A 20,536-nucleotide genomic window follows, 5' to 3' on the forward strand; every position below is an offset into this window, starting at 1 on the left:
TGTCTGAGGTAACCAATTGGAGAAGTTCTGGAAACACTGTTTTTTCCTCCAATTTTTTAAAAAATATGAAATAACAGGTTTCTTGGAATAATAAAATCATGTGTATGTAATTGGGTAAGATAGTTATGACAGCATTTACTGTGTTGCATGACATATTTTGAAACCCAGACTGTGTTGTTATGTTTAGAATTTACTTTAGGAAAATAACTGCATATGAAACAGGTAACATGGTGTGTTGTTTTGGGTAAAATTTAGCTAACCTGTCATCAGGATCCAGGCCAAAGAGAACAAAGAAAGTTAGTTATTATGTTATTCGCTGAATGGAACCTTCATGATTGATTCTAAATTATTACCATGCTTCCGACAGGATCCCACAAAATGTAGCTACATGTTGAATACATTTCAGGGCACCACTTCTGTTAAAGCCTTTCTGCATGCCATGAAAGCCAGTGTGTCTACATTCTTTAAAGGAAAAAGGGCTTATTTCTCCTCTTCAAGCAGCAGTGCTTCTTAGCATGTTCTAGATGGAGTCTTGCTGCTGCCTCGTGGCTATGCGGGATGAGGATGCTGTCCTTCCACTAGGGCACAGCCGTTCAGGAGGCATCGGCCTTGCTCAGCCTCCCAGGCCAGCATGCGCTGAGAACAGCCATGTCCCTCATGAGGAGACGGACATAACTGGCATGAGTTGAGTAGGATTTGCGATTTCATGGTTTTTCTTTATCACAGTGGCTTAACTTGACTCCTGTTAACACAAACATCTCCCAGTACAGGTCTGGTTAGCAATGAAAGTCAATAACATGTCACTATGATCAAGGCTTTCGTGTGGAGTCCAGTCACAACGGAACTTATGGCTCTGAGTGACAGTGTCCCGACAACAAAGCCATTGGAATTCACCTCTACTTTTGAAGAAACTACAACATCATGATGACAGCCTCTCATGCCGGAGCCATGTCCCTCGTGACGAAGAACCTCTGCCCTGGCATTGGCTCCGTCCTGCACACAGCGCTGACTGAGCAACGCAGCTGGACAGGCCGCACGTGTGGGGATGGTCCCCGAGGAGAGGGAAGCGGACACTCCCTACTCTCAGGAAGACGAGTGCTCCCTGTGAACTTGTACAAAATGACCTCCACAAATAACGTGCAGTCATCAGCTATACACACATGCACAACCACATACGTGCAAACCCAAGGCCTTGGCCATGAGGTGATGCACAATGATCGCTGTTGACATTGGGTTGAGGTTGTTATCACAGCTAGCGATGAAAGGAGAAATAGATATTAATAAATAGCATGTGTTGCTGCTGTGGCATCTCCATGCCAGGGCCACAGGTGCCACCGGAGCTTCATTTCTTTTTTAAAAAATATGTTTTTATTGATTTCAGAGAGGAAGGGAGGGGGAGAGAGAGAGAGAAACATCAATGATGAGAGAGAACCATTGATCAGCTGCCTCCTGCATGTCCACCTATTGGGGATGGAGCCCACAACCTGAGCATGTGCCCTGACCGGGAATCAGACTGTGACCTCCTGGTTCATAGGTGAACACTCCATCACTGAGTCATGCTGGTTGGAGCAGAAATTCATTTCTTAACCACAGAAGTTGTCACTGGGAACTAGAATCAATTTTTAAATGACTTTAATGTGTAATCACCTACAAAAAACCATGTCATCACAGAACAATACTATGCAGAGCCAGCCTAGTCATCTTAAAAATATACCAGCATAGGAAGTGCTCCAGGAGAGAGTTTGAAATGCCAGGCTTCCTGAGTCATACCATGTAACTAAGCAACTTGTTATTTTAAGTATCAGTCTCCAAAGAGGCAAACATTTTAAAGTCCAGGTCACAACCTTGGAGTAATGAAGCAAAGAGAGACAAGTGGCAGAAACATGTCCCTGATGTGACGCCTATGTTTCATGCTACACGTTCATGTGAAAACCTGTGACTCAGCCAGGCCTCTGCTGAGTCCTTGTGTACAGAGTTCCCCTTAGTCCTGCCCACCTGCCATCTGAATCTCATTCCCAGCCACCTGGGAAAATGCAAGATGACAGAGCCGATAAGCCAGGTGTCTCTACATGACCCTCCAACACAACCTTTTTTCCCTTTTAATAAACATTACATGCTCACCTGGCCGGCATGGCTCAGTGGTTGCACATCAACCTATAAACCAGGAGGTCATGGTTCGATTCCCAGTCAGGGCACATGCCCAATTTGCAGAATCAATCCCCAGTTTGGGGCATTCAGGAGGCAGCCAATCAACGATTCTCTCTCATCATTGATGTTTCTATCTCTCTCCTTCTCCCTTCCTCTCTGAAATCAATAAAAATATATTTTAAAAAATTTTTAATCATGTTCTTGAACAACTAAAAACTTTGAAATATACTGCATGCTAATAATAATGAAATGGCTAGGTAAATTATGGTTCTTCCACACACTTGTATATTTTACAGCCAGCTAAAATTGTGTTAATGATTATGTTAAAGTACTTATAAGTATAGGTGAAAAAGGATTTTCATATATATAAAACTAGAACTAGATTTCACATAGAACATGTATGTAATCTATGTGAACAATACTTTCAGATATATAAAAATATCATTAAAAACACAGAAAAAAGGTAAGTCACACTAACAGAAGTAATAAATATAACTTGTTTATGAATAAAAACGTAAAATAAAATCCTTGTGGAAAATATGTTTCTTTTTAAAGTCACATTATCTTACTAATACAGATCACTTTAATAAATGAAAAAAAAACATTCAAGGACAATTGCTTGGATACATGTTCTGCCAAAATAATGATTTTATTTTATTTATTTTTTTAAATATTTTCATTGATTTCAGAGAGAAAGGGAGAGAGAGAAACATCAACCATGAGAGAGAATCATTGATTGGTTGCTTCCTGCATGCCCCCTGCTGGGGAGGAGCCTGCAACCCAGGCATGTGCCCTTGACCAGAATCAAATCCCGGACCCTTCAGTCCCCAGGCAGACACTCTATCTACTGAGCCAAACAGCTAGGGCATAAGAATGATTTTAAGTAAAACTTTCTTCAAACCTTCCTTCCGTCTCTGGAGACGTAGGCTCATATAGACCTGAGTTTGCCTCCAGTGTTGAGCATGGGGTGGGACTTCTGAGAAAGCAGGTGGGTAAATTATCATATTTGGGGGCACTGGTTCAGAAAGGTGGCGTCCCTATGTGGGGTCCTATGCTAAGCAGTCGGTATGCTGTTTGTTAGATGGGCCAAGAAATACTGCCATCTGCTCCCACAAGCACTGCACTCAGGCCCAGCTTTTATGGTTGACTTTCAGAAGCTCCCGGGAGGTGGGGCCTGGCATGTTTGGGGGGTTAGGAGCTTCCAGCTTAGTGTGAACACTTGCTACAGTCATGATCATCAATATCTGACCTTGAGTTGCCAGTCAAGGTCTCAAAGATTTAAAAAAAATGAAGAAGAAGCAGTTCTGGAAAGAAATTAAATAAAAAACACACTAAATTATAAGTGATTTGATGCACACAGATTTGGAAGATTGACATACCAGCTATTCAAACAATGAAACTGTCTGGCTCACCAAGATGAGCCCCTGCACTTCCACTGCCACGCCCATGGTGTGTGTGTAGGGGTCCTGTTGCACCCTTCTTTCCAAATCATAACGGTGATTATTGAGGTAAATTACACCCAGGGCCTCGGGCCGGAAGGAAGGAGCATCCAGCTCCAGCCTCTGGTCACTCGCCGCGGGTCCCAGTCCTCTGAGGATGGAGCCCAGTGAATCAAATGCCAGGCAGATGGTTTGGACTTCCCCATGACTCCTGCCCGCTGGCCTCTGCCCATGGCCAGGCACTGCCACTCAAAGCCTCTTTACTGCACCTGACTCAGCCCCTCTGTCTCCACCGGTCCTCTCCAGAAACGCCCTACGCAGCCATCGCCCTCCTACATTTCTGTGCTGAGAGAAGTGCCTGAGGAACAACAGAAATCCGCAGGACCTGCTGAATTAAAGAAAACGTGTTGGTGCTGGAGAGGTGAGCGTGTAAGAACTCAGTAATCTCCACAGAACTGCCATCTAGTAACAGCATAGAATACCAGTGGGTTCCATCCTAATCATCCTGCCTTTCCTTCTCAGGACACAGAGGCCCTTCCTGCAGCCAAGTGTCCACAGCTCCCATGCCCCTGGCTCCGCAGGTTCCTGCTGCTCCTGGCAATGCCCGTCCTGTTCCAGCTCCAGGCATGGTCTGCGGTTCTAATTCTCCCAGATTTAACTAGACTGTGAAAACCAATGGGGTTTTCAAAAATGCTGAAACAAAGAAAAGCCACTATCACCCTGGATCACTGTGCAAAGTTGCAGAGATTAAACATAAACAGTCTTTTCCTCAAGACTCAGATGGCGATATACGAAGGATGACATGGTCCTTCTGCCTTTGAGGAACATCAATCTGATGCCACAAATTGAATTTTTACAAAGTCCAGAGAGAGAAACCCTAGAGAAGCCAGGAATTAAAGCAAGACGAGTGGAATGAGTGAAAGAAGGGGAGTTGGGGGTATTTAAGGGGGCGAGCCAGACCTGGTGACTGACGGAACATGGGAATAGGAGGGGAGAGAGTGTCTTGTTGACCCTGAGAGCACCTGAGAGAGGGCGAGCGATGACATGTAGGCGGATAAAGTGCTGGGGAGGCGATTCCTGATGCTCCATTCGGTTAGATTTCTTGTATTCACGCTAACCTGAAAAGCCGGCCGGAAACTCAATGGCCATGTCTGGGCCGAAGTTGCCTCCGGAAGCATGAATCGTGGCATGGGCAGCATTGACGTGGGCCCTGAAGGAGGACATGCCAGGAGGAGGCAGCCACGGCGATCTCCCCAGGGCCTGGGAAGGGACTAGGAAAGAAGAAAGTGAAAATCTTAAATATGCACATTTTTCAGGCTGTCTGGTGAGAAGGAGAGAAAGAAGAAGAAATGAAAGCAGAACTATATGGTTAATGGGAAAAGATATAGAGAAATTACTGATTTTGCAAATTTCATATTTTTATGCCTCTCATGGCTCATAGATTTTACTTTTACTGAAAAATCTCTCTCTTTTATTGCTGTCTAATTTACCAATTACTCATGGTAGGTTTTGCGTTTTCATGCGCTTTGTCTCAGTGCCCTAGGATTTATGACCACAATATCTTTCTTATTTTTGGCCACTTTCCCCAAATGCTTTTACTAGTGGAATGTGCCTACTGAGACCCTGTGTGCGAGATTCGCTTCAGACTCTCGTCTTCTCTCCTTGGCCTTTGCATTCCTGCCTCCTGTCATTAGCTCCCGGGAAGGTTAACTGCGCCAGCTCTGCTTCCCATCCACTCAGCCATCGCTCTCACCCAGCTCTAGTCCATGAGGCGACTCAGCTAAAATCATTTTCCTTACCTTGGTGGTTACTAATCAAACTCATTTAAACATCTTTTTTTAAAATATATTTTTACTGATTTCAGAGAGGAAGGGAGAGGAAGGGAGAGATAGAAACATCAATGATGAGAGAATCATTGATCGACTGCCTCCTGCTTGCCCCCTACTGGGGATCGAGCCTGCAACCTGGGCATGTGCCCTTGATCAGAATCGAACCCAGGACCATTCAATCTCCAAGCCAATGCTCTATCCGCTGAGCAAAACCAGTTAGGGCCAAATCAATCTCATTTAGTAAAAGTACCCCAGATGGCTGTCTGTCAACTGTGTGCAGAAGGGAAATCATTATTATAGACTGTACCCTTAATTATGATGACCCCTTTAAAAATTCGGTTAGTTATGACAAGTAAAAGATGAGATTTGGATATAGAATCCATAATAAATTTATCACCTCCTTGCAAAAAATAATAAACTTAAAGCAAATGTAAGTGAAGTCTAGTCAATACCCCTGTTCCTTATGCCATCACATTCGATTTTTACTTGAGGAGGAGTGATATGATGTCTCATTTTGGATGCTTCCCAGATAGTACGTGAGATGTATCACCACGTTCGAGGACCTACATTAAAACATCTCCAAAGAATTGGGATCTCAAAGTCAATGAAGTGGGAAAGACTATCTGCTCTATACGGCAAAACAATAGTGTTATTCTATGGTATTCCTCTTTTATTGTGCTATCAAATTAAACTCTGATCGATGCCACCGTCTTAAAATAGCCCTTCAGATTATAAGGAGTTTTCATATTTCATGTATTCCACGTGGCTTTACTGTGTTGTTTTCCTTTTATTTATGTTTTGTCTAACCTACTGTAAGGGTTTACCTGTGAGTCCTATAATTAAAATAGAATCATCCCCAAATTATCTTTTTTACTTCATCTCCAATATTTTTTAATCTTTAACAATGATCTAACTTTAACTCCTCTGATTATTATGCATTATTTGTATACATATTTGTGAAATGTTAGCAGTTTTATAATTAGAGAACCTGAATCGTGTTAGGGGCTCACTTTTGCCCCGCCTCCCACAGGGTTGTGTTCTCAGTAGTGGAGCTGCTAAGTTATGAAGAACTAGTGCACAGAATGGCTGCAAACCCAGTGGGTTAACTTAGGTCACACTAGTTAGAGTGCCTATTGTAAATTCAATGCCAAGACTGATGTACTTATATAACCAGCCACTCCTACTACAATCACATGATAGAGGACTCAGTAATGCTACTCATAAGTTAGCACATGTATGATTAAGCATTTAGGTACCACAAATATGGAAATACTGTGGCGATCCCTGCAGCCAGTTATAGTTTAATAACTAAACAGCTTAATACTTATGTAAGACTAATAAAATACTCCGGCAAATTTATGTCCTAAAGTGACCTCTCTTAATAAGTATTTAATATCAAATTTATTTTAAATAATTTTGAGGTGTGTTCTGCTGGTGCCAGAGCACATGCTCCCTCTGCCTTCTTGTAACTGAATAGGGATTAGGCCACATGTGTAAGCCACCTGGTCAGGTGCTGGAGCTGGGATACAGTGAGCTGAGCTCATCCAGTCTGGAGCCTGAAGGTCAGCCTGGAGGTCATTTCCACATGAGACATGAGCAGACTCAGCTCTGCACCGGGAATTGCAGGAACTCGATGCTGTGCAGAGAACTGTGGGGCTGCACCAAGCACCTAAGCACACACAGAGGTTAGCTCAGGGGTGGGCAAACTTTTTGACTCGAGGGCCACAATGGGTTCTTAAACTGGACCGGAGGGCCAGAACAAAAGCATAGATGGAGTGTTTGTGTGAACTAATATAAATTCAAAGTAAACATCATTACATAAAAGGGTACGGTCTTTTTTTTTTATTTCAATAGTTTTATTCATTTCAAACATTTTAACAAGAAGAATGTAAACACTAATTATTATAATTTGAAACTTCAAAAAATGAAGGAATCATAGCACAATAACATACCTTATATTGAAGATGGCAAAGGCAAAATAAAATTGCCTAACAAAGGAAAGGTACAAAAGCCTTTCAAATTAAACTTAAATATAATAAAATAATTTAAAACTAAAACAAATAGAAAAGAACAAAATGTGTAAACAGTAAATTTTTCTTTAGTGCAACTTCCAAATTATGCCCGGGACGCAGATGTAGATGGCAATGTAGACTGGGTTGAAAGGTTTTTGGTCTTTAAAACATCAACTTCAGTGGGAACAGTGTTGTTGGTCTCCTTTTTAGCTAATGCTCTGATACTGTGCTCTCCAGGGGCGTGTCTCCCTACATCACCACTATAATGTGTCTACGCATTCCCAGGGTGATGTCGGGGGACGCATCCACGGGCATTACAAGGAGCCTCTGGAAGATTGAGAGGTTGTTCCTTCTACTGAAGGGGCGGATATAAATCCGCCCACTCAGAAGAAGGAGCTGCGGCCGTGTTTCCCGACGTTGCCATGTTAACACTGCTGCTGGTGAAGGAGCGGAGGGGAGAGCAAGAGAACCTTCCGCTCTTGAACAGCCGAACGGGCGGGATCCGGCCCGCAGGCCGTAGTTTGCCCACGGCTGGGTTAGCTGCTCACTTAAGTCATATGCATATGTTTGCCTCTGCACTTTTCTGAATGGAGGGAACATCCCTTTATTTTCAAGAGATGTTGGGATGGATGGCTCCTCTTGGGGCCTGGGGAAGCCCCCGGGAAGACTGGCTGGGACCCCAGGGGGTGAGTGAAGCCATGCAGAGGCAGGACTGAGTGTGTGGTTGCAGCTGCTGTCTTGCAGGGCCCTCACAGTGGGTCAGTGTTGGGCTTTGCGATGGGTGTCAGCGGAATGGTGCACGTGGTCAAGGCCGTTGCTCTACTACTGTGTGTTTTGGTTGGGAAGTGAGACTCAACTCGCTGACATTTTAGTGTTAAGATCTGTAAAGTTATTGAAGGAAACACTCTTCACTTCACAGATTCATTTTAATCTGGTGGAGTAGCCACACTGAGGAGATCAGCTACAAGCCACATTGGGGGGAACATCTATACTCAAATTGGTGAAATTGCCACAGAGCCGCTGCGACATGAGCGTGTCAGGAAATTATAAAAATATACAGTTCACTATAGAAACTGTCTGTGGAGAGGAATACATTCCTGCTAAAACGTCTGAGAGTTTTCAGAAGCTATTTGAATGTTCTTCCATAGACAACTTTTGCACATGCTTAGTGGTTTGCATATGGTAATTCATTTCTTGAGAAAAATCGTTTTGACTTAAATGGTCAGCCTTTGGAGTGAGAGTCCACATCTGGATTGTATATTTATCTATAAAGATGGGAATTTATCATTTGGATATTCCAGACTCATGGAAAACAAACCTTTATTTTGAAAGAAAACACTAGATGTAAAAGAACTATGACTTATCCTATATAATAAAGAGCTAACATGCTAATTAGACTGAACAGCAAAAAGACAGTCCTGATGACCTTCCAGATGAAGCCAGGGCTGCGAGAGCTGAGCCCCTTGTCTGAATTTCATGCATCGGGCCTCTAGTGCAAGAATAAAAAGAAGAAATAAAAAAAAACTAAAAAAAAAAACTTTGACCCTTTGTGAGTGCCAGGGAGCCCAGCCTAAGGACTGGGGATGGACCTTGTCTCAGGGACCCCAGGAGTGGATTAGGCGGAGCCTCGGTGGCCGTTTCTCATCGTAGGAGTCGTGGGCTGAGGATAGACTGTGAGCCCGAGGACAGCAGCTTCATTAAACTGAGAGGGGCTCATGGGAAGGGATGGAGAGACACTCCATCTGCTGGGTAGACACTCTTTATTGTGTGTGTTCTTTGGAGACTGCAACTTCCTACAACTATTACTGTCAAATACACAGCACATTTGGACATAAGAGAGATTTTATTCAAAAACGACTATATAGGATGTGAATACAAGATCCAGGAATGTCTCAGAATTAAACAGAGATAAGGGAATCAGAGCAGGGCTAGCAGGAAGTGCATGGTGGAGAGGGCTAAGTAATAGAAGGAGCAGATGGCATGCTGGGCGTGGTTCAATGGGAATTCACCATGTTCTTGGGATGAACCTGCAAGGAGAACCTTATGCACCTGAGCCGAGGTGTGAACTTAGGGTCAGCAGCTCCTGAGGAGGAAAAAGCCTGACAAAGGTTAGGTCAAGTCATGTCAGAGGGTAAGAAATGGGTGCATGTGAGCATGTGGTCATCACACACAGATGATGGGTGGAAGGATGGATGGATGGATGGATGGATGGATGGATGGATGGATGGATGATATATAGAGGAATGAAAATAGAAGACAAATTAATCTAACACCACCTAGATTCTAGATAATAAACTTAGGTCTGTTTGATCACAGGTAATGTTATATATAAATTATTATGCCCTGACTGGTTTTTCAGTGGTTAGAGCATCAGCCCTCGGACTGAAGGGTCCTGGGTCAATTCAGTCAAGGGCGCGTGCCTCTGTTGTAGGCTCCATCCCTGGCCCCTGTCAGGGTTTGTGCAGGATGCAATCAATGGCTAATGGATGTCTCTCTCTCACATGGATGTTTCTCTCTCTGTCTTCCCCCCTCCCTTTCCATTCTCTCTCTAAAAAACAAACAAAACAAACAAATAAATTCTTAAGACCCTGCCCAAGGCTACTACCCTTTCTGGGCCTCAGGTCCCTGAGTGGTATCATGAAGGCATACACGCTGATGGTCTCTGGGCCTACGAAGGCCCCACACCCTGTGGTTCTCTGAATCCATGTATGACTATGCTAGGAGAGACACCCTAGAATTCAGACAGCTCAGTTCAGGAGTGGGGTGTGCAGTGGGGGGCGTGGAAGTAGCGTGATGAGCAAGGCGTGGAGCTGGGCCCTGACGCTGTCCTTGTGGGCTCTGCACGGAGGTTTGCACAGATCACTTTGCTTGAAATAAGGTTATTTTTCCCTTTCTTGCTCTTCAAAGGTGGAGAAAAATGCCAGAAGAAAATAAAATGGAAGCCAAATAATGTAACCAGTAACTAGAATAAATAGTACTAGTAAATATTTGAATGGAACTTTGGAAAACCGACTTTTTTACCCATTCCCCAGAGAAATAAATTTTGCTGCAGCCCTCATGGGAAAGCATCCTATGTGCTAAACGAATTATTTCATGTTCCCAGGAGAAATCACTTCAGATAACATAATTCTGTGTCCCTGAGTCATTGGAGTCTGACCAGGTGAATGTAAGAGCATGAGCATCTGTCCTATCATTGTACGGAAGGACTTAGTGAGTAAAGTGGGTATGGTTGTTCTGGAGCTCCTCTGAGAACCCCTTTCTTATTAACTTTGCCAGAGTCCTAATTTACAGAGCCTGCCCTCCCCTCTGTGAGGGCTTTGATATTCTAATTAACTGTGTTGGAAGATGAGGACAAGTGTGGGAGGGAGTGTGCCACGGGGCCAGTTCAGGGCACCCTGGTGACCACGCAGGATGAAGGTGCATGCTGGGAATAATGATTGCTTAACATTTAGTTTTTGGAGAATCAAATTATGCCCCTTCCATATACAGGAAGCCTTCCCAGCATCACCTTGAAGCACATAAGATGTTTACTTCCCCCATCTGAAGTAAACAGTTTGCAGCCAGGGCGCACCATCTGCTTCCTGTCTGGTTGGTGATGGATTGCGGTGGCCCTGCAGCCCCTCCAGCCCTTGGCCATTGTTTGCAGCGCCTTTGATTACCATCCAGCTTTGCATTAGTGCTCCCACTGCCCGCCCCGCTCTCAGAAGCTCAGAATGGCTTTCATCACCAAGGGTGAGGGTGAGGAGGTGGCTGGCAATCTGTCCAGCCAGCGGGGGATTCCTGCATGTGGTGCTGTTGCTCGGCTCTGGCTTGAGGCCCTGAAGGGCCAGTGTCCTCCTGCCCGCGGGTGCTAGTCTGCCCTGATCTGTCCTGGGCGTGAGGCCTGAGGGAGAGGCGGTGGGCTCTGTTTGGTACACCAGCACCAGCAGCAGGGCGCACTGCCTATAGTGCTTGTAAAGATTTAGCGATTGGGATGGAGGCGCTGTGGGAGGCGAGATGGATTGATTTTAGCATATTGGTGAGCGCTGGCTTCGGGCAAGGAATAAAACCCTCACTCCTCCAGTCTGAGGTTATTACTTTTCATTTGTTCTTATTGATTAGCTGTCAGTGATAAGATCTTACCTCTCAAAACAAGACAGGTGCTGGTGGCCATGTTTCCTGTTTGAGAAGCTTTTGTAGAAGCAGCTTACAGTGAATGGGAATAAAGGGTTTGGGAGCGAAAGCGAGGACTCGTGCATTGTTGGAAATAGTCCTTAGATATAAAATGTTGGAATATTAGAATTTTATTGACTCAGTAGGATACATTCAAAATAATAATGAAACATGCTTTCCATGGGTAACCTGCTCATTTTTAAAGCTTGTAAGTGTATAATTTATATGTTAAAGGAAATAGATTATAAGACATATTTTTAAAGCCTTTCTTAGGGAAGGAAGAACAGGGCGTGAATGACAGTTTGTCAGCAGGTCATTTTAACCAGCCACTCCTCTAATAAGCAGAACACAGATAAACAATCACAGTGGCAGAGGAGGAAGGCAGGGCACCTGTCTTGTTTTGTTTTCCTTTGTTTTAATCCTCACCCTAACATATGTACTTATTGCTTTTTGGAGAGAGGAGAAAGGAGAGACAGAGAGAGCTAGAGAGGAGTGGGGAGGGAGGAGAGAGAGAGAGAAAAACAATGATGTGAGAGAGAAACATTGATCCATTGAGTCCCACACACCCTGCACCAGGGATCCAACCCTGAACCGGACCAGGAATCAAACCTAAAACCTTTCTGTGTAGGGGGTGACATTCCAACCAACTAAGCCACCAGCCAGGGCCCAGACAGTTTTATTTTTTTAATATAAATAATCATGCAAGTAAGAATAAAATGAACATGGAAATTATGAAATATCTATAGTAATAAAAGCGTAATATGCTAATTAAACCGGACCTCCTTCCAAACTAGGAAGCCTTGCAGGCAGGGGCCGAGCCCCTTGCATGAATTTCAAGCATCAGGCCTCTAGTAAATGTATAACATGAAAGAAAGCTTACAGCTTGAGAGATAAAGACAGGGTAAAGGGTTGGTGTTGTTACTGCATTAATGTGGTTTGTGAAAAAGAGCACATAAATACAAAATGAAAAACATTTCCTAAGCGTGGGCACAAGCAGAGCATCCAGGACGTGTGGGTCCGTTTCTCTGCAGTCGCAGCCACGGCGCCCTTGGTCATGCTGGACAACAGGCGCCTGAGTACACGGGGCTGGGGCGTGGGCCACACCATGAGCTCAAACCTTCTCGCCTTTGTGGACTGACTCTCTGTGGGGTCCTGTGGCCGAGCCCTGGTGCTACTGGGCAATCCACAAATGAACATCCGTGTGGAGCAGGACCTATACCAGGGTTCACTTTACTAAAGTTCAGGTAACGTAAATGCACTAACTCAATGCTTAATAATGCATTTACCACAGCTTTCTACAATATGAGCCAACAAAAAAGTTTTTTTGAGGGGAAAATGTTTAATCAACACAAAATGATTTTAAAAAATACAGCAGGCATGACTCAGTGGTTGAGTGTTGACCTATGAACCAGAAAGTCAGGTTCGATTCTGGTCAGGACACATGCCCAGGTTGCAGGCTCGATCCCCAGTAGGGGGCATGCAGGAGGCAGCCAATCAATGATTCCCTCTCATTATGATGTTTTTCTCCCTCTCCCTTTCTCTCTGAAATCAATAAAAATATATTTTATTTTTTTAATGTTTTGTTTTATTTTTTATATATTTTATTGATTTTTTACAGAGAGGAAGGGAGAGGGATAGAGAGCTAGAAACATCGATGAGAGAGAAACATCGATCAGCTGTCTCCTGCACACTTCCTACTGGGTATGTGTCTGCAACCAAGGTACATGCCCTTGACTGGAATTGAACCTGGGACCCTTTAGTCCACAGGCCGACGCTCTATCCATTGAGCCAAACTGATTAGGGCAATAAAAGTATATTTAAAAAAAATATATAGCAGGCAGTGTGGGGCTGACTCCATTATTACTTGTAAATTTGCTATAGACACTGCGATCCTTCGTTCCTGCCCCAGATAAGCCAGGCTCACTGCCCACACTGGCGCCATGGAGGGAAGATGGGTAAGCACTTGCACAGAGCGTGTGGGGCCTGACCTGTAAGTTTCACCCTTAAAGGACATTGATGTTTAGGTAAGCAGATCCCTCTAAATTGTGTTGGGCAGAAAGTCAATTCAACGTACTAGGAGAAGAAATGTGTTATCACTGTCCTATAGTAGCTCAGAGAATTAGAATAAAACTTCTGGAATCAAGAGTGTTCCAGGTCAGCCAGGAACAAGAAACCGGGCTATTTCTGCTGCTTTTGTCTCCTCCCACTTTCACATGGGAGATGAGGGCCTGTAGCGTGGTGTGTCTGACACTGACATTCTCTGTTAGCATGTTGATGTTTTATCGTAAACATTGCTGAATTTGGGTTACATTCATAACTGCTTACCAGAATGAGAGGGGGCTGTGCCTGACTGCCTCCCCTAAGAAACACCCAGGAAAGAAAGCTCATTGGCCTGGTTTACTTTGCAAATGCCTTTCCATTACTATTAATGAGTAGATTTTAGAAAAATGGAATTGAAGACTTTGCTCAACTATGTAGTTTTAAAATATATTTTTATTGATTTCAGAGAGGAAGAGGGGAGACAGAAACATCAATGATGAGAAAGAATCATTGATCAGCTTGCCCCACACTGGGGATGGAGCCTGCAACCCGGGGATATGCCCTGACCAGTAATTGAACCGTGACCTCCTGGTGCATAGGTCAATGCTCAACCACTGAGCCACACCAGCTAGGCTTGACTATGTATTTTTTTACTCTAATCCTACATAATAAAGCCTAATATGCTAAGTGTCTGGTCATCTGGTCAGCCGTTCAACCATCAAAGTGTAATATGCTAACGATATGCTAAGGCAGCTCAACCACTCACTATGATGTGCACTGACCACCAGGGGGCAGATGCTCTGACTGGTAGGTTAGCTTGCTGCTGGGGTCCAGCCTATTGGGACTGAGCGAGACAGGCTGGACACACCCTGGAGCCCTCCCGAGGTTCCTTCCCAGCTTGCCAAGCTCCCACATCTCTCCCCGGCCCTGATCGTGCACTGGTGGGGTCCCTCAGCTTGGCCTGAGCCCTCTTGCAATCCGGTACCCCTCGGGGGATATTGGAGAGCTGGACTCCTGTTACTAAGGGAGAAAGGAAACATGGTCACATGGATACAGCAAAGCACTATCACATCCCTGTAAAAATATTACCGGTCGTCTCTGTTTTCAATGATAGGAAACTAAATTTTAAGTGTGTTTTTTTTTTTCCTAAAAAAAAAAAAAAAGCAAACTCTGGCACTGAAAATAAATTGAGTTTCCAATGTGTAGTTAAGGGCCCATCTAACAATTCTGACATTATTTGAAATATCCTCCATAATATTGAAAAAAAAATTTGCTATTCACCACGCATGTTTATCATACAATCTCTCTCCTGCATCACCTATGTCATGAGAAAGTCAGTGAGCAGGAGATCACACGATGGTTTGCATTTGGAGCAAGTACAGGTGAAGTAAACTGAAGAGGCATGTGTGCACCTATGTCAGGACCAAGCCCCACATGGTGAAATGTTTAGAGAAGAAGCAAACCGGGTGGGCGTGGGAGAGTTTTCCAGTTATGTCAGCTCAGGTGTAAGTCCTCAGGCTGAGAAAGGCTGTGGGGGGAGCTGTGCAGAAAGGAATGAGGAGTTCTCTCCTCCTTGTACTAGTAAATACAATAGATTGTTATGCCGCTTTTTCAAATGTGAGTGAATTCAAATAGCTATGGTTGTATTTTTGTTGTTGTTAATCCTCACCTAGGGATCCCATTCCCATTGATTTTTAGAGAGAGTAGAAGGGAAGGAAGAGGGGAGAGAGAGAGAGAGAGAGAGAGAGAGAGAGAGAGAGAGAGAGAGAGAGAGAGAAGCATCAATGTGAAAGTGAGACACATCGATTGGTTGCTTTTTGCAAGCACCTCAGCTGGCAGGGGATCAAACCGGCAACCCAGGCACATGCCTTTGACTGGGAATCAAACCTGTGATCCTCTGTTTGTGGGCCGACGCTCTAACCATTTAGCATGCTAGCCAAGGCACTCTGATTGCATTCTTTACAAGAGCGTGGGACACACGTAATGGGGACATGCGGTGAGGTGCTTGTGGGCAGCACGATCGCCTTTAAGTTCAGGCCAAGCACAGACCTAAGTCTCTTCGTTGGGGGACTCAGTGTTGGTCGTGGCCCGTGTAAGTCCTTGCTCATGCGCCGTGGCCCTGCTGATGGCCCAGGGGTCGCTGGGCGCCCATCAGTGTGGAGTGACATCACTGCGCTCTGAGGTGCAGACATCAGAGGCAGAGGGGGCGCTCTCATGGCACAGACCTGTAAGTGGGCGCAGTGAGTGGGACCAGGAGGATGGCAAACATCAACAGAAATTGCCAAAGCCTATTTTTAAATATATATATACTAGAGGCTCGATGCACGAAATTCGTGCAAGAGTAGGACTTCCTTCCCCCAGCTGCTGGCACCGGCTTCCCTCTGGCACCCAGGACCTGGGCTTCCCTCACAGCCCCTGCTTGGTCCAGAAGGTCGTCTGGAAGGATATCCAGTCTAATTAGCATATTACACTTTTATATCTATCTATCTGTCTATTTAGATAGACAGATAGATAGAGAGATATAAATAAATTTGTTTAATTTTGGAGAGGAAGGGAGAGGGAGAGAGAGATAGAAACATTGATGATGAAAGAGAATCATGGATCATCTGCCTCCTGAACCCCCACACTGGGGATGGAGCCCGCAACCTGGACATGTGCGCTGACCTGGAATTGAACCATAGGTTGACGATCAACCACTGAGCCATGCCGGCCAGACAAAAGCCATTTTTTTAGTCCTAACAGATAACTTGCAAAAGAAACAAGGACAAAATATCTTTTGAGACAGCTGACTAAAACTGGATAAAAAAAAGCAAACATTGGGAAATTAAATGAATGGACTTGAATCTCTAGTCCCTTCCTCAGACGTCTTACTTCATAGCCACCCAGGAGGCAGCGATGACTGAGTTTAAAAGTAAATGCACTGCCTCTTGAGCCCCACAGTGCCACAGGGACACTGCATGGTGGCATTACCTCCAGGATGGAGTAAGGACCCCTGTCCTTTATCATGTTCGCTTCTGTTCTCAGAAACGGACAGGCTGGATTTGTCGCTTCTGTTCCCATCAGGGAAGACGAGCTTCTATTGTCTCCTTTCGGCCAAGTTCACTTGCAATAAAAGGAACCTGGGAAACTAGGCCCCATTGCTCAGAAGTCACCTGTTCAATGAAAGTCTGCTCGTCCCCACAGACCACAAACCAATATTTCTGAGGATGTTTCTGCGCCCACTGTCACATGCCCCGGAGGCTCCAGGCGCCCCCAAAATGGAAAAGCAGGGGCTAGACACGAATACAAACTTCACCCTGAAGGCGTCACAGGAGCCAGAGTCAAATTAAAGTGTGAAAGATGGGTAGGCATATTCGTGTGTTATAGAGACTCACGTCTGTGTGTTATTAATGTGTGTTTAAGTCTATATTACACATGTATATATCATACACTTTTCTACAGCCAACTAGATGCATAGACAGAATGCTGTACAAATATTTATGAATCCGTCAAAATCTCATCTCGCAGGAAATTCTAAACATCTTACCAATGGAATCATTTCTAGTTATCCAAACATATTTATTTGTGAACTTATTAATATTCGTTAAACTTACCAATTACGTGTGTCTCATTTTCTGTTTGCACGGTGTCCTGCTGTCAGCTCACCACAGCAGTACTACTGCCCGATGCACCTTTTCTCGGACCCTCGGCCCAGTGCTCTCTTGGGTTTGTGGTTGAAAACACAGCTGCCCATTACCATTGGGAACACATACTCAGAAGTAAGGGAAGAGAGAAGGAGTATATTCTAACCTGGGTCTAGGTACTTAAGTATGGAGTAGGGCTATGTGTTGTGTGAAGACAGTTCATCCAATAGTACCATTTCTTCTCAGTTCCTCTGTGACCTACAGACGTGGCCCTGGAAGGTCAATGCAAGACCATGTAAAATCCATCTAAGTGGTCTCGCTAGCTTCCTTTGAGTGACAGAAGTTAGAATAATTTCTCTCTCTCTGGAGGATCTGGGAGATGACTCATGAATAGGTCAACCTCCGCAGTTATAAAAAGACGTGTGTGACAATTGCAGCCGACGTCACCTCTTACAACTCAGAGAAGGGGAGCTCCTTGGGACATGACTAGCTCAACCATGTGATGTAAAGATGAGACAATGCAAGCCAGGTGCTCTGAACTGATTGGGCCAAATCCACTCAGAGAGATGATTGCAGACTTGGGACCAGAATCTTCTCTCTGGACTTCCGCTCTGACACTTTGGGTGCCTTTTTTTTCTTTTTTTTTTTTTTTTTTTCTCTTCCTGTGCTGCTTTCATAGGCCCCATACCATTTGCCGACCACTCTTCCATAGGCGGCAGATCGAAGCTCCTTTTCACACCTGGGTCTCCCTCGATCTGTGTCCTTTCGCACCCTCACCTGGCTCCCCTCCCTGTCTGAACGTGCAGTGTGAATGTCTGCGGATGCCCATCACGTGGAAAACCCACCGGGTTATTCTAACCGAGGCGACGGCTATAAAATGAAATGAGAAGCTACAGCTATGCTAGCTTTGGAGTTGGATGCAAGAAATAGGCATGAAGCAGAAAATGTACATGGTGGAAAACCAGGGGGTAAAATAGAAAGTGCATTATGTTCAATAATCAAACATCATAATTATGCTCACATCGGGACTGGTCCCTTTTGGCCCCTCAATTGTACCAAAACACAAATTTCCTAACTTTGCCCAGTATTTGCCCTCATAAGAAAGAAAATAAATCTCTGGAAGTTCTGGTAGGACGAGAGGAGGAGTGTCAGAGACCTGCCCTCAGGGGAATCTTGTTAAAAAAAACAACTACCATGCCAGAGGCATGGTTCGGTGGTTGAGCATCGACCTATGAACCAGGAGCTCACTGTTTGATTCCCGGTCTTTGGAAACAGTCTTAAGGGCATACAACAAATGAAGAAATATTATTTAAGAAAATGTACTAAATTTTTTAAAGGACAGAAAGTCTATGGCATGTGAAACACAACCCACAACCCCAGTAGAGTGTCTGATGAAAGCTCTACTGCAATCCACGCACCAAGAACCTGGGGCTCCTCGTCCCCGGCTCCAGGCTGGAGACTAGGAGGTCTACCCAGTGTTGCTGGACTCACCTGCATGCATCAAAGCCCAATAAGATGGGACAGGAGTTTGCAGCAAAGAAAGTGAAGGTTTACTTCAGACAGTGGCCCAGGCCAGGATACACAGGTGAGAGAGTACGAAAAGACCTGGCTCCCAGCTGGCTCCTAGGTGGTGGTTAAATATAGGGTGACTAGGGAGTTAGGATTGTGGTCAGTGCAGCTTTAGAGTTGGTGTGGTCAAGAAGGGCCAGTCAGTCCTGGCTAGTTTGGCTCAGTGGATAGAGTGTTGGCCTGTGGACTGAAGGGTCCCAGGTTCGATTCCAGTCAAGGGCACCTTCCCAGGCTGCGGGCTTGATCCCCAGGTAGGGGCGTGCAGGAGGCAGCTGATCCATGATTTTCTCTCATTGTTGATGTTTCTGTCTCTCTCTCCTGCTCCCTTCCTTTCTGAAATCAATAAAAACATATTTTTAAAAAAAGAAGAAGGGCCAGTTAGAGAGTCTTTTCTCAAGATGACTGTCCACACTCAAGGCACCTGCTAAGGTTTTCACACCACAGGAGAGAAGGGTAAGGAAACTGAGCTAAATCAACCAGCCATTCACATGGCCAATACCCTATTTAATAGAAAGCTAATATGCAAATTGTCCCCATGGGCTGGAGTTCGACTAACCGGGAGTTAGACATGCACTGACCACCAGGGGAAGGCGTGGAAAATGGAGAGCGTTGGCGATGTGACGCTGGCAGCAGGTGGCAGTGGAGGCCCTGCCGGCCCCGACGGGCCCCGATGGGAGTGGGACTGTGGCTGGATGGTGGAGCAGGTGAGTGGGCAGCGTCAGACCTAGGCGGGTGTGAGCGGGGGACCCAATAGCCCCACTGGTCAGTTCACAGATTGGCCCTGATCACTGACCAGGCCTAGGGACCCTACCTGTGCATGAGTTTCATGCACTGGGCCTCTAGTATAATCATAATAAGACACTCGAGGAGGGGTTGTTACCCAGAGCTGCCAGATTTCAACAAATTGTCCAGATTTCAACAAAATTATGCAAAGAAACAGAACCATCTGAGCATCCACAGGAGAAGAGCAGGTCCCAGAAGCTGCCAGCGAGAGCCACTGGATGTGGGACTTGAAAGACAGAGACTTTGGAGTAGCCTTTATAAGTAAGGAAGGCGTGATCAAAATGTTGTATCAAGCCCAGCCAGTGTGGCTCAGTGGTTGAGGGTCGACCCATGAACCAAGAGGTCATGGCTTAATTCCCAGTCAAGAGCACATGCCTGAGTTGCAGGCTTGATCCCCAGTGTGGGCCATGCAGGAGGCAGCCAAACCATGATTCTCTCTCATCATTGATGTTTTTTTCTCTCTCTCCCTCTCTTCCTCTCACTGAAATCAATAAAAACATATATTTTAAAAAGTGTTGCATCAAATAGAGAACATTGTCACAGCGATAGAAACTTTAAATTAAAATAAAATAAATAACTGAAATGGAAACTTCACCAGATGAGCTCAACAGTAGATTTTCAATGGTAGGAAAGTCGCTGGCTTGCCAAGAGACCAGCAGAGATGGTGCACTTTGAAGGAAAGAGAGAATGAAATGAACACAGACGCAGGGAAGTGCTGGGAAACGCTAGGCTTGGCAAGGTACTCTTAACACGAGTGTCAGGAGAGGAGAGAAAATATTCCAAGAAGTCATGTCTGAAAACTTCCAAAATGATGAAAAATGTTCATCTGCACCCAACAAACTCACCCTAATCCAGGAAGGATACACACAGAATGCTCCACAAATACACTTACAGCAGACATGCTGGCAGCCAGGACAAGGAGCAATCGGAACAGCAAGAGA

Source organism: Plecotus auritus (assembly GCF_963455305.1).
Source record: "Plecotus auritus genome assembly, chromosome: 6".
Taxonomy (NCBI): Eukaryota; Metazoa; Chordata; class Mammalia; order Chiroptera; family Vespertilionidae; genus Plecotus; species Plecotus auritus.